The sequence below is a fragment of the Lynx canadensis genome, chromosome C1 (assembly GCF_007474595.2).
Source record: "Lynx canadensis isolate LIC74 chromosome C1, mLynCan4.pri.v2, whole genome shotgun sequence".
NCBI lineage: Eukaryota > Metazoa > Chordata > Mammalia > Carnivora > Felidae > Lynx > Lynx canadensis.
The window spans coordinates 88509990-88517100 of record NC_044310.1 but is presented as its reverse complement, the minus strand read 5'-3'; the positions used below and the strand labels follow the sequence as shown (position 1 = coordinate 88517100).

Below are 7111 nucleotides of genomic sequence, written 5' to 3'. Positions count from 1 at the left end.
ATATATTTACACACATAAATGTTATAAAATATAAGCTCCACAAGGACAGAGGTATTTGTTTGCTTGCTTATTTATTATCTCTCTCTATATATTTATTTATGTTTTTCAAGGAACATTTAATAACAAGGTAGATAACATATACTTATCTAATATGGTACTTTTATATCACTGAAGCTAAAGCAAATTATCCTGTTCATTGGGTAAAAATGGACTGCTTAATGTGTGGACACTGCAGTGCAATTTAAAAAAAATTCTGTAATTGTATTTTCAAAATTTCAGAATTTGAGCGTCAGTGTTCTCTCTTTTTTTCATATGAGAAAAGAAAATTCCCTTGAAAATCATATGAAGCTTGGACAAAAATTGCATAGCTTTATTCTTAGGATCACTGTGTAGAGTCTTCATGATTCAAAAGACACAAGGAAATCTTCAATTCATCTTTTAGAGAAGACATTCCACCTCACATGATATCAACCAGGAGAATGTTGCTGGCAATCAAAGCGCTGGAGTGAAGAAGCTGGGTGCTGCCTTATACACTAGGCTTATATTTTCTACCAATGCCATGTCCACTGTACCAGCACCTGGAACTACACAGCCATAATCAGTAGCATTTTTAACAGCTGTCAAGCCATCTCTTATTGCATCTTTGATTTGAGTGAATTTTGCTTATTTGGTCCATTGACCACTAAAATGACAGAGTGAGGATGGTTACATTGATCAATAAAGGTGAATTTCTCTTCTCCCAATGCATACTCATAGACAAGTCCTGCATGTCCCAAACAATCAGTATTTAGGTCATCAAAAGAATTCCACTGGAAGCAAGGGTCAGCCTTTCCATATTTCTTCTTTTAGCTCTACAGACAGCTACTATGCCTTCTTTTGTTAGAGCATCTAAGGAAATGAGGTCAATTCCCTTTTGGTTAACAACAAATCTTTTATCTGAATCACCGCAGACTTTCTTTTTCAGTTCTATTATTTTTTAACTCTATCTTCAATTAGTTTTCTTTCAGTATTTACAAGTTTCTTTCTTTCTTGTGCACTCTTGTAAAATAAAGCCAGAATTTACTTCCATTTTTTCATATTCTAATGACACATTGCATGTAAGGACATATGCATCTTTTTTTTTTTTTTCACATCAGGATGTCATGCCCCAAGGTTCAAACAAGACCTCTGATTAAGCTTGTATCAGTTTCAAAATTATGTTTCATCTCCATGATCTCAACAACAGAGAGATCAATTGGTTCATCTTGTTTTTTAATGGTGAAAATGGAGTCCACTACAGCCTCTGTTAAGACATTAGCAAGGTCAGCATGCACTTTAGTACGAGGAGATGTTCTAGCCACATCTATAAATGTTTCCCTGTCCATTTCTTTGTTTACTTTGGCTTGTTCTAAAAACTGAAGTGCCTTTCCTTTGCAGCTTCAAATCCTTCTGTTATTCAGGGATAAAGACCTTCAGAAATGCAGAGGGCCTGTTTCAGCAACTTGTCAATGATTAGGTCATTGGAAGTGGTGTCATCACCAGTTATGTCATCCTGGGCTGTTGCTACTTTGCCTTGTAAGGCAGCTGTTGGGTGTTGAATTTGTATTTCATGAAGCATCACATTACCATATTTAGTAAATTTAATGTCTCTGGTACCAGAAATAAGCATCTCCACGGCTCACTTAGTCTCCAAGTTGGTCCTCAGCAAATCCTGACCCTTAGACCACACTGATGTTGACTGTCAGTACTGCCTGAGCTTGGGCCACCTCAGCCTCAGGATTCAGGATTTTCACATCCACCATAGCTAACCAGCACAGGAAGAGCTGTTTCTTTCTTTTCTTTTTTTTTTTTTTTTTTTTTTTAAATAGTGCCTAAAACAGAATTTACTCTTAATACGTATTTGATAAAGAATGGATCTGGTCATTTAATTAAATAGGAAGTGTTTGCTCTCAAGTGGTATTGGAAGGCTTAATGTCACTTTTTTGTAATTGCTTTTGACTTGTTTGAAGAAGACTCTATAATAGTATTTTAATATAGCAGTATCTCATTATAACAATGGGAGATATTGACCATATATTAACCACTAGGAGTGATTAATTAAACACTTTAATCTGAACATTTGTGGTCCTGAAAATTTTTAGTCTTTCATGGGGAAAAAAAGGAAACTAACTTTACTAAAATGCTTTAAATTTACTATAATTGAATGGTAAGCATTTATACACACATTATTATATATTCTTATCAAAATTTTGTGATATAGATTTTTAAAATTAATTTTTGAATGCACTTTACTTAAGGACACATAGCTGATGTCTTCATGAAGCTTCTAAACTACTAAATTCTTTGCTCTTCCCCAAACTCCTTCATGTAAGATAAAAGTAAAGTAAGATTCCAATCTAAAGTAAGTTCATCAGACTTCTGTGGATCAAATAAGCATAAAGTAAAATTTTGGAATATGGTAATAATACTGTAGTATTAAATATTTTAAGTATATGAAAAATATGAATATTCACAGAATAAGAAACCTGAAATAGTACTTTAGAAACCAAGTTAGTTAAAATGTTCAAGTCATAGTCTCATTTCTTTTTGCAATATCTAGCCTCACCAGGATATCCTCCACAACAGAGTGAGCTTTGAAGTTCACAAAATTTGATTCAACATTGGCATATCGACCTGACTTCAAAGGGATTTACACTGCTGAAGAATTTCACTGAGTTCAAGAAAGAAAGGAGAATCTCAACTTCCTGTGAAATCTAACTTCAGAGTACCTGGTACCTTCAACAAAATTAGGTATATTTGGGTATCAAAAACAGAGATTTGAAAGTACATGTCAATTCACACAGAATATTTCTTTTTAATTTCCTGTTTGGTGAATATTTATTGCGATGTGACAATAGGAAAACTAAAAGTTGTAAGTTTAGTATTTCAGAGATAAAGCTTTGCTGAAGCCTATATTTAATTCTAGGAAGTCACATGGACATAAACTTATTTTCCCCTGCCCATTTATCTGTGCAGCGCTGGTCTACCAGTCTCATTTTTACCTTTTCCACAAAGCCTTTCCCTAAAACTCCACTTATTTTTCATAATCATGAGTTTGGGAACTTGATTTCATTTAATTTAATACTTCAATTTCCAGCCTGACAATTACTTTTAGAAGTTTCCTTCAATGTATCTTGCACTTTTCTTCTCTTTCTTGTGGTCATGGGTTCCCCCAACACCCAAATGCCACCACCGCTCCCTTTCCTCACCCCATTCCATTATAGCATTGCTAAAATTTAGAATTATGGAAGTGTTACTTATCCTAAAAGGCCCACTCAATTTTTCCCATTTTTCACTGATTCTCATTATTTCAAAACTATATATTTTAGCATGTAAACATTCACCCATATGAATGAAAGACTGTAAATCATTTGTATCCCCCAATTGGTCCTTGCCTCTAATTCCAGTAAAGAAAAAAAAATATTTAACTGTTTTGAATCAAACTGTTAGATTGGACCTTTATGAAACCCTCCCTGTCACATACAACATATATACAGGTGAGAAGAAAGTGATGATTAAATTCATAGTTACTAAGTAAGGTCAATTTCTTGGAGGATAAATACACTGCAATTAATAACAGTGTCTATTCTTTATTTTATACAGAATCATTTCATATGCATTATCTCTTAACTCTCATAACGATCCTATTGATTTTCAGATTTTACACAAATGAGGTATTTGAAAGAGTATTCCTTTTGGAGAGCCTGATATCCAGGAATAGAAATTTTAATAACTACCTTTCATTTGGCTATTTTTATAGGTGAGGCACTATGCTAACCTATCAGGAAAGTGCTATTAGTATCTCCATTTTGTTAATGAGGACATTAAGATTTAGAGCGATTAAATCACTCACCCATGCTTACAGAGCCAGAGTCCATATTCAGCTCCAGAACTTTCTCCAGAGCAAAAGCTCTTAACTAGTATGCTTATTAGAGAGTTTAGAACTGAAAGTACCTTAGAATTCATTTAGTCCAAACTTCTCATTTTACAGGTGAAGAAATTGAGGCAGAAAATGGTTTTTTGCTCAAGTCCATAATGCTCTTCAACTAAAACCATCCTTCAAGCCTCTGCACTCTGCCTCCACCACCTCAGCCTGCCACGGCTGCTCCTCACTGTCATCGTTAGGAAAAATCCATGGTCTACACCTCTTTTCAAGGGTCAGAGGCTGCTGGCTGATAATGTCTAGCATCTCATTAATTCACTTTCATAAAAAGTATAACTCCAGATCTTCTTTTGACCCTACACAATGGGGGTAAAAGGTGAGGTCTTAGAAACAGGTAGTGGGTTTACTTTTGGAGCCCTATTTGGGAAGCAACAAACCTACTAAGTATGTTGATTCTTCATTTCTGTTAATGAAATAAGTTTTAGTGAAGCCATTTGTAACTCTTGGGAGCTAACACTTCTTCATACCAAGGATAGATATATTAGTGAGGGCTCCCCAAAGAAACAGAATTTATAAGCTGTATATATATATAAACTTATTGTGAGACTTGGGTTATGCAATCATGGAGACCAAGAAATCCCATAGCCTGCAGTCTATGAACTTGAGAACCAAGAGCTGTAATTCAGTCTGAGTCTGTCTGAAGGCCTGAGAACCAGGAGAGCCTATGGCATAAATTCCAATCTGTGTCCCAAACCTGAGAACATGGAGCCCCAGAGTCCCAGGGAAGGAGGGTATGGATGTCTCTGCTCAAACACAGAATTTGCCCTCTCCTTACCTTTTTATTCTATTCAGACCCTCAGAGAGTTGGGTGACACACACCTATATTGGGGAGGGCCATCTACTTTACTTAGTTCACCAATTCAAATGCTAATCTCTTCCAGAAAAACTCGCACAGATCCTCACAGATCTGTGAGGGTAGCTATCTTGGTACCCTTTAGCTCAGTCAAGCTGACATATAAAACTAACCATTACATTGGGGGGGGGGGTATGAGACTGAGGGCAGGTGTTTTATATTAATTCTGGCACTGGGCTCAGGCTTTGGCTAGGGAAAGAACACATTTTCTACAAGTGTGTTCAGAGTCCTGTTTTTCTTCCCCGGCAGCTTCTAAGACAAACTAAGTTCATGCTGCTCCCAAAAACAACAACAAAAAACAAACACAAAAAAACAAAAGACAACAAAAAAACCTCTTATAACAATCTTAAACCTATTCAATAAAATGTATACATGAGAAGATTTAAAACATTTACTTCATTTTCATTTGAGATAATTTATATTTTAACAGTTTAAACAGTTTTATTGTGCCGTTTTGATGCTAAGGATACATAAGATGAAAAAGATATAGTTCCTGCACAGAATGGTTTAAATTGCAGTGGGAGAGATGATTATATAAATAGAATATTTAAGCATATTGTGGTAACTCAGTACTAAAAAAGTCATTTTGCTTTTGAATAAAAGACAAAATTAATTAGTACTATGTAGTATTTTATTTTTTTAAATATTGACTTCTTTTTTTATTTTTTAATGTTTATTTATTTTTGAGAGAGAGTATGATCAGGGGAGAGGCAGAGAGAGGGAGACACAGAATTGGAAGCAGGATCCAGGCTCTGAGCTGTTAGCATGGAGCCCAATGCGGGGCTCAACTTACCAACTGTGAGATTATGACATGAGCTGAAGTCGGACACTTAACCAACTGAGCCATCCAGGCACCCCTTAAATATTGACTTCTAAGGAAAATTATTAAGAAGGATAATAATCAATTTATTAAAAATAAAGTAATTTGGATATGTTTTGGGGAAAAAGTGGGTTAATTACACAGCTTAACTTGGAAATTTTAGACCTCAAAATGTTGTTTCTTTGGATTTTTTTCATAAAGCTAGCTGTAGCAGAGATTGCTAGCTGGTTAACAAACATGTTTCTTTTCCTACTGGGGACATAGCAAGTTTAAATTTCCTATCATACTTTCAGCTGGGCTTGACAGTGGCTGAGTTCTCATCAATAGAATGTGAATAGAGAATGGGCACCACTTCAAAGCATGACCATAAAAACTTCCCATGTGTAAGCCCTATGCATTTTTTCTCCTTCCATTTTGATGTAGATGAGCATAATGATTGGTGGAATAGGGGACCCATCCATGGAATGGTCCTTGAGTCTTTAAGTCACTGAGTAGAGGAGAATCTCCCAATAATCAGGGTCATCTTTTCATGGCTTTTAAGCGAACAAGAAATAAGATTCAATAATATTTGGGCCATTATAATTTGGGCTTTATTTTAAACATCAGACAGCATTATCCTAATATGCCAGTGTTATTCTTTTAACTGAAATATCAACAGAATCCTAGCTATTTTGTCAATTAACCTAAGGGTTAATTGAGCATGATTTATAGAATCACAGAATTTTAAGGCACAGATTATGGAGAATATTAGCCATAGGACATTAGACACAATTTAGTCCAGTAGTCTCATTTTAGAGATGAGGAAATTGATTTAAATTACCAAGAGAAGGGTGCCTGAGTGGCTCATGTGGTTAAGCATCTGACTTTGACTCAGGTCATGATCTCACAGCTCATGAGTTCGAGCCCCGCGTCAGGCTCTGCACTGACAGCTCAGAGCCTGGAGCCTGCTTTGGATTCTGTATTTCCCTCTCTCTCTGCCCCTCCCCTGCTCATGTTCTCTCTCTCTCTCTCTCTGTCTCAAAAATAAATAAACATTAAAAAAAATAATAATAAATTACCAAGAGCAATTCCATCCCCTTCTCTTTGTTCCCTCAGCTCTAAGGTTAATAACTGTTTTTATAATTGCTACCTTTCTTCTCTCTTCTAACCTTTTCAGTTATCTCATTAACAACTTCGTAGCTAGTTAACAATCCTTCATATTGAAAACCATTGGTATGATTTCTGTGTTTTTTCTGGAGCCTGTGTGTGGACACAAATGGTCTTCCTTTCTTGGTGACTGAAGCAAACAAGGATATGAAGTAAATTATAAGGTATCCTGATTGTCTCTTCTGAAATTGTCAAAAAAGGGTAGAAACAAATTTCAGTGGTCTCAAATGCTTCCTTCCACACTGGATCATGGTGGAGATAAATGGCACAAATGTTGTTCCAGAATGGCTTGGACTCTTTATTAGCTTTGTTTTATGCAAAGACATACATA

At 35.6% G+C, this 7111-nt stretch overlaps 1 pseudogene; it reads right to left on the bottom strand.

Annotated features, from left to right (window-relative positions):
* Window positions 1–492: 492 nt before the first annotated feature.
* On the bottom strand, window positions 493–1781 carry LOC115519768 (annotated as a pseudogene).
* Between the last annotated feature and the right edge of the window lie 5330 nt (window positions 1782–7111).